This window comes from Phyllobates terribilis, unplaced genomic scaffold (genome assembly GCF_046119375.1).
Source record: "Phyllobates terribilis strain yellow unplaced genomic scaffold, ASM4611937v1 Scaffold_254__1_contigs__length_2825407, whole genome shotgun sequence".
Classification (NCBI taxonomy): Eukaryota; Metazoa; Chordata; class Amphibia; order Anura; family Dendrobatidae; genus Phyllobates; species Phyllobates terribilis.
In genome coordinates this window covers 2,215,023-2,221,420 of record NW_027363014.1, presented here as the reverse complement: position 1 = coordinate 2,221,420, position 6,398 = coordinate 2,215,023, and positions in this window count along the sequence as shown.

The window sequence follows — 6,398 nt, the reverse complement described above, 5'->3', positions numbered from 1 at the left end:
CCACACCCGGGTACCATCCGCACATTGAACGCATGTATTCCGCATGTGCTTATCTAGTGAGCGGAATCCATTTGTTCCAATGCAAGTCAATGGCCAGGAAAACGCTGCGCTTCCGCAAAATAATTGGTAGTGCTGCGTTTTTTTCCGCAATGATAATCCGCAGCGGAAATTTCTGCAGCATGTGCACAGCACATGCGGACTATCATTGGGGAACATGGCAGACCTTCTAACATGCGTCTTTAAGCGTTTCTGCAGCGTTTTTGCCATGCGGAAACGCTTAAAATACGCGTCGTGGGCACACAGCCTTAGGCTATGTGCCCACGTAGCGTTTTTGTAGCGTTTTTGCGGCGTTTTTACGGCCGCGAAAACGCTTGTAAAACAGTCTGCCATGCAAAGCCATGTGAATTCGGATGTGCTGTGCACATGATGCGCTAATTTGCGCGCCGAATTCGCATTACTTTGCAAAACGCAGCATGACCATTTCTACTGCGATTACGCTGAAGCTTATTCGTGATGCGTGTGGTACCTGGGAGGAAGACGAGACTACAACTCCTCTTCATCCCGGCTACCACGCGGTGAAAAAAAGAAATAAAAAAGTTAAAAACAAACAAAACCTGTATATTCACCTCTCCGGCGGCCCCCGGTCTGCTCTCCGGTCTCCTCCGGTCTGCTGTCTGTACTGTCAGGACCTGCGGTGACGTCATTTAATCAGGTGATGGTTGCATGACCGCTGACGTCGGCATCAGGTGATGGTCGCGTGGCCATCAGCTGACTAAATGACGTCACCGCAGGTCCTGACCGTACACTGCAGGACGCTGAAGAGAGAAGACGCGGCCGGGAGCAGACCGGAAGAGACCGGAGAGCAGACCGGGGGCCGCCGGAGAGGTGAATATACCGTTGTTTTTTTTTATTTATTAACGTTTTCTTTTTTTTACTATAGATGCTGCATTTAAAGCATCTAAGTTGTTCACACATTATAGATCCATGTCGGTTGCATGGATTTATATTGTGTGATCAACTTGTCAAGCACTTTTCCAAGTGATGCTCAAAATCGCTTGGAAAATTGCTTGAAAAAATGCATGTGAAAACGCTTCTCTCTAGCAGAAAAAACGCATGTAAATCTGCATCAAATCTGCTAGGTGTGCACACAGCCTTATAGCTGGTTTTGCTCTGAGCTGAGATGTCCGGGCTGAATAATGCTCTGGGAGCAGAACCCATCAGCAGAATCTGTCTGTTTCCTGCCTTGTAGCAGTGGATCCCGGCTATTTAGCTCACAGAGCATTGTCTACACAAGATACAATTGTATCCAATTTTCAGCTGGGAACAGGACTATGGACAAGTTTTGCAGCAACTGCATTTGTGATAGGAAATGTTGATCAATCTAGATTTTCTTCAGTGTTCTTATTCATTGCAGAAAATCGTAAAAAAGCCGAGGAATGTGGGCAACATGGTGGGTCAATGATTAACGCTGTGGGGCTGGGTTCATATAATAGCAAGGACAACATCTGCAAGGAGTTTGTATGTTCTCCCCGTGTTTGTGTGGGTTTCCTCCGGGTTCTCCGGTTTCCTCCCACACTCCAAAGACATACTGATAGGGAATTCATATTGTGAGCCCCAATGGGGACAGTGATGATAATGTCTGTAAGGTGCTACAAAATCTAACGGCGCTATATAAGAGAGTAAAATAAATATATAACTAAATAAAATGAATGTATTAAAAGGCTAAGATTGCAAAGAGCTTGTAAAAACAAGAAACTTTGCAATTTCCTTCTTATTCAAAATCTTCTCTGTTCTCAAGAAGGAAAAGATTTTTAATTCTGCAGTGTACAGCTCATTGCTATGGTTACTGACCACCTGAGAAGTGGCCGGTCTCCTTGGCAAGAAGCGCTCACTTGCAGACTGGTGGACTTCAGTGCCCCTGTGCCTGTCCCATTCTGCAGAGGCAAAGCCGCCTCTGCCCGCAGAATGCAAGAGGGCACAATTCAGACAAGCGGCTCAGCCAAGCCACCGACCAGAACTGTAAATCTTCAGCTTCTGATGAGAGGAACACAAGACCACCCCTTTAATAAAGGAGTAGAGCAGAACTCATACAGTGATTAGTGGGGGTCTGACACCTGAAATCCCCAGACATCAGCTACTTCTGCAAGATGATGTACACAGTGTTAAGAGCTGGAATAGCACAGCTCCGCACACTGTGCAATGGCTGGTTTCAGGTACTACAGCTCAGATCACAATCATTTCAATAGGAGCTGCAGTACCAAGATCGGCCACTACACAGTGTACAGCGCTGTGCTGTTTGGTCTCTACGCTGAGTATTTCCAGCTGCTGTCTTATTGGTGAGGGGGCCGTGTGTTGGAACCTCACTGATCTGATATTGATGACCAGGGTCGGACTGCGGTGTCTGGGGCCCACAGGGGAAATTAACTCTAGGGGCCCACCTACAGCAAGATGCAAATATCTGTTATCCGCTCTCGCTGTTATAGTGGAGCATTGACTGGCGGCTCCTGCACATCTACTGGGCGACACTCTAACTGGGATGGACATGTTTGCATTAAAGGGCTTCTTTGGTTAAAACTAGTGTTGAGCGAGTATGTTCTGTTAACCCTTTCGGCGAGTATGCTCGGGCCGAGCTCCGAGTATTTATAGCTGCTCGGTGATATGGTTGAATCGCTCCCGTGTGCATGATTTGCGACTGTTTGACGGTTTTAATACATGTGAGGAATGTGTAAGAAATAGACATTCCTCACATGTATTAACCCCTTAAGCCGCGGAGCATTTTCCGTTTTTGCATTTTCGCTTTTTGCTCCCCTTGTTCCCAGAGCCATAGCGTTTTTATTTTTTAGTCAATATGGCCATGTTAGGGCTTATTTTTTGCAGGACGAGTTGTACTTTTTAACGCCATTACTAGTTTTACCATGCCGTGTACGGGAAAACGGGAAAAAAATTCAAAGCGCCGTGAAATTGCAAAAAAAGTGCAATACCACTGAGGTTTTTTTTTTTTTTTTTTTACCACGTTCACTGAATGCTAAAACTGACCTGCCATTATTATTCTCCATGTCATTAAGAGCTCGTAGACACCAAACATGTATAGGTTCTTTTTTATTTAAGTGATGAAAAAAAAATCCAAAGTTTGGTAAAAAAAAAATGGTGCCATTTTCCGAGACCCGTAGCGTCTCCATTTTTCGGGATCTGGGGCAGGGTGAGGGCTTATTTTTTGTGAACCGAGCTGAAGTTTTTATAGATGATATTTTGGGGTAGATCCGATGTTTTGATCGTCCGTTATTGCATTTTATTGCAATTTTACGGTGACCAAAAAACGTAATTCTGGCGTTTAGAATTTTTTTCTCATTACGCCATTTACCGATCGCATTAATTCTATTTTTATATTGATAGATCAGGCGATTCTGAACGCGGCAATACCAAATATGTGTATGTGGGGTTTATTTTATGATTTTATTTTGAATGGGGCGAAAGGGGGGTGATTTAAACTTTTAAATTTTTTTATTTTTTTTCATATTTTTTAAAACTTTTTTTTTCACTTTTTGCTTGCTTCTGTACTCTACATAGGAGACTTGAAGCAGCAACTGTCCGATCACCTCTGCTACATACAGGGAACCAGCAGATCCCCTGTATGCAGCAGAAATGGTCCTGTCCTATGAGCACCGACCACTAGATGGCGCTCATAGCAATTCCACCCGCGCCTGTTGCGGGCACATGTCAGCTGTAAGAATCAGCTGACATGTGCTTGGTTCAGTGCGGGCTCAGCGCCGGAGCCCTCACTGAACCGGAGGATAACGACATGCGCGTACTAATACGTGACATGTCGTTAAGGGGTTAAAGCTGTCAAACAGTTGCAAATCATGCACACGGGAGCGATTCAACCATATCACCGAGCAGCTGTAAATACTCGGAGCTCGGGCCGAGCATACTCGGACAGAACATACTCGCTCAACACTAGTTAAAACAAGTTATCACCGATCCATGGGCTCTACAGGATAGGTGATCACTTATTGAGCATTTGTGTCCGAACATTGGAAAACGCACCTATCGGAAGAATGGGGAAGTTTTATCCCTGACAGAACACTTATCCCTATTTTAAAATGCTGCGGCAGGTGGGACGTCTGACCGCAGCTCTATTCATTCTCTTAGAGACTTGCAAAAAAGAGCAGCGCTCACAGCCACTGAGAGAATGAATGGATCAGTGGTCGCATCTCACATGCCGCTCCAGTCTAATGGGGAGAAAAGCTCCACATTCTGCCGGTGTGTGCAAGCAGTCAGACCCCCACCAATCAATATTATCAATGATCCTGTGAAGAGGTGATTACTTGTTTTCACCGGAGAACCCCTGTAAGTGCATCTCTGCCGCTCTGGTCCAAGTATTTAATCGCTAAGGCCACGGCCCTACTATCAGTATTCGGTCAGTGTCCAGTCAGTATTTTTTCTCAGGAGTGGGAGCCAAAACAGGTGATGAACAATCAGAGAAAAGGTATAATAGAAACAAGTCACCAATTCTGCATTTATCAACCATTCCTGGTTTCGGCAGCCACTCCTGAGAAAAATACTGACCAAATACTGATGGTGGGGCTGTGGCCTAATGGAAAAAAATCTTTTCCTAGTTAAGATCAGCGAGAACAAAATGACCGCCATACACAGCACAGTCCACTATATCAACACCAATAATACCACATACAAAAGGGACAAATATCGCCACACCTTGACTAGATCACATATTACCACTACATAGTGACTGAATAATACCACATACAAGGAACAAATATGGCCAAACTATGACCAGACCATATATTATCACCCCAAGGTGACCAAATACTACAGTACTGATCATGAATACAAAACCACAAAACTAACAACACTGTTATTACCACCAGCGACATTATACACAGGACCTCTGTATATAGTGTCAGTGTACAGGTAACACAGTGATCACCAGTGACATTATAGACAGGAGCTCTGTATATAGTGTATAGGTAATACAGTGATCACCAGTGACATACACAGGAGCTCTGTATATACTATATACACACGTGGTCAAAATTGTTGGTACCCCTCGTTTAATGAAAGAAAAACCCACAATGGTCACAGAAAAAACTTGAATCTGACAAAAGTAATAATAAATTAAAAATCGATGAAAATGAACAAATGAAAGACAGACATTGCTTTTCAACCCTGCTTCCACAGAATTTAAAAAAAATTAAACTCTTGAAATAGGCCTGGACAGAAATGATGGTACCCCTGAAAATAATGTGACAAAAGGGACATGTTAAATCAAGTTGTGTCCACTAATTAGCATCACAGGTGTCTACAATCTTGTAATCAGTCAGTGGGCCTGTATATAGGGCTACAGATACTCACTGTGCTGTTTGGTGACATGGTGTGTACCACACTCAACATGGACCAAAGGAAGCAAAGGAAAGAGTTGTCTCAGGAGATTAGAAAGAAAATTATAGACAAGCATGTTAAAGGTAAAGGTTATAAGACCATCTCCAAGCAGCTTGATGTTCCTGTAACTACAGTTGCACATATTATTCAGAAATTTAAGATCCATGGGACTGTAGCCAACCTCCCTGGACGTGGCCGCAGGAGGAAAATTGATAACAAATCAAAGAGACGAATAATATGAATGGTAACAAAAGAGCCCAGGAAAACTTCTAAAGAGATTAAAGGTGAACTTCAAGCTCAAGGAACATCAGTGTCAGATCGCACCATCCGTCGTTGTTTGATCTAAAGTGGACTTCATGGGAGACGACCAAGGAGTACACCATTGTTGAAAAAAAATCATAAAAAAGCCAGACTGGAATTTGCCAAACTACATGTTCACAAGTCACAAAGCTTTTAGGAGAATGCCCTATGGACAGATGAGACAAAAATGGAAGTTTTTGGCAAGGCACATCAGATCTATGTTCACAGATGGAAAAATGAAGCATATCAAGATAAGAACACTGTCCCTACTGTGAAACATGGAGGAGTCTCTTTTATGTTTTGGGGCTGGTCTGCCGCATCTGGCACAGGGTGTCTTGAATCTGTGCAGGGTACAATGAAATCTCAAGACTATCAAGGGATTCTAGAGAGAAATGTGCTGCCCAATGTCAGAAAGCGTGGTCTCAGTCGCAGGTCATGGGTCTTGCAACAGTATTATGACCCAAAACACACAGCTAAAAACACCCAACAATGGCTAAGAGGAAAACATTGGACTATTCTGAAGTGACCTTCTATGAGCCCTGACCTAAATCCTATTGAGCATCTTTGGAAAGAGCTGAAACATGACGTCTGGAAAAGGCAACCTTCAACCATGAGACAACTGGAGCAGTTTGCTCATGAGGAGTGGCCAAAATACCTGTGGAGAGGTGCAGAAGTCTCATTGACAGTTACAGGAGTCGTTT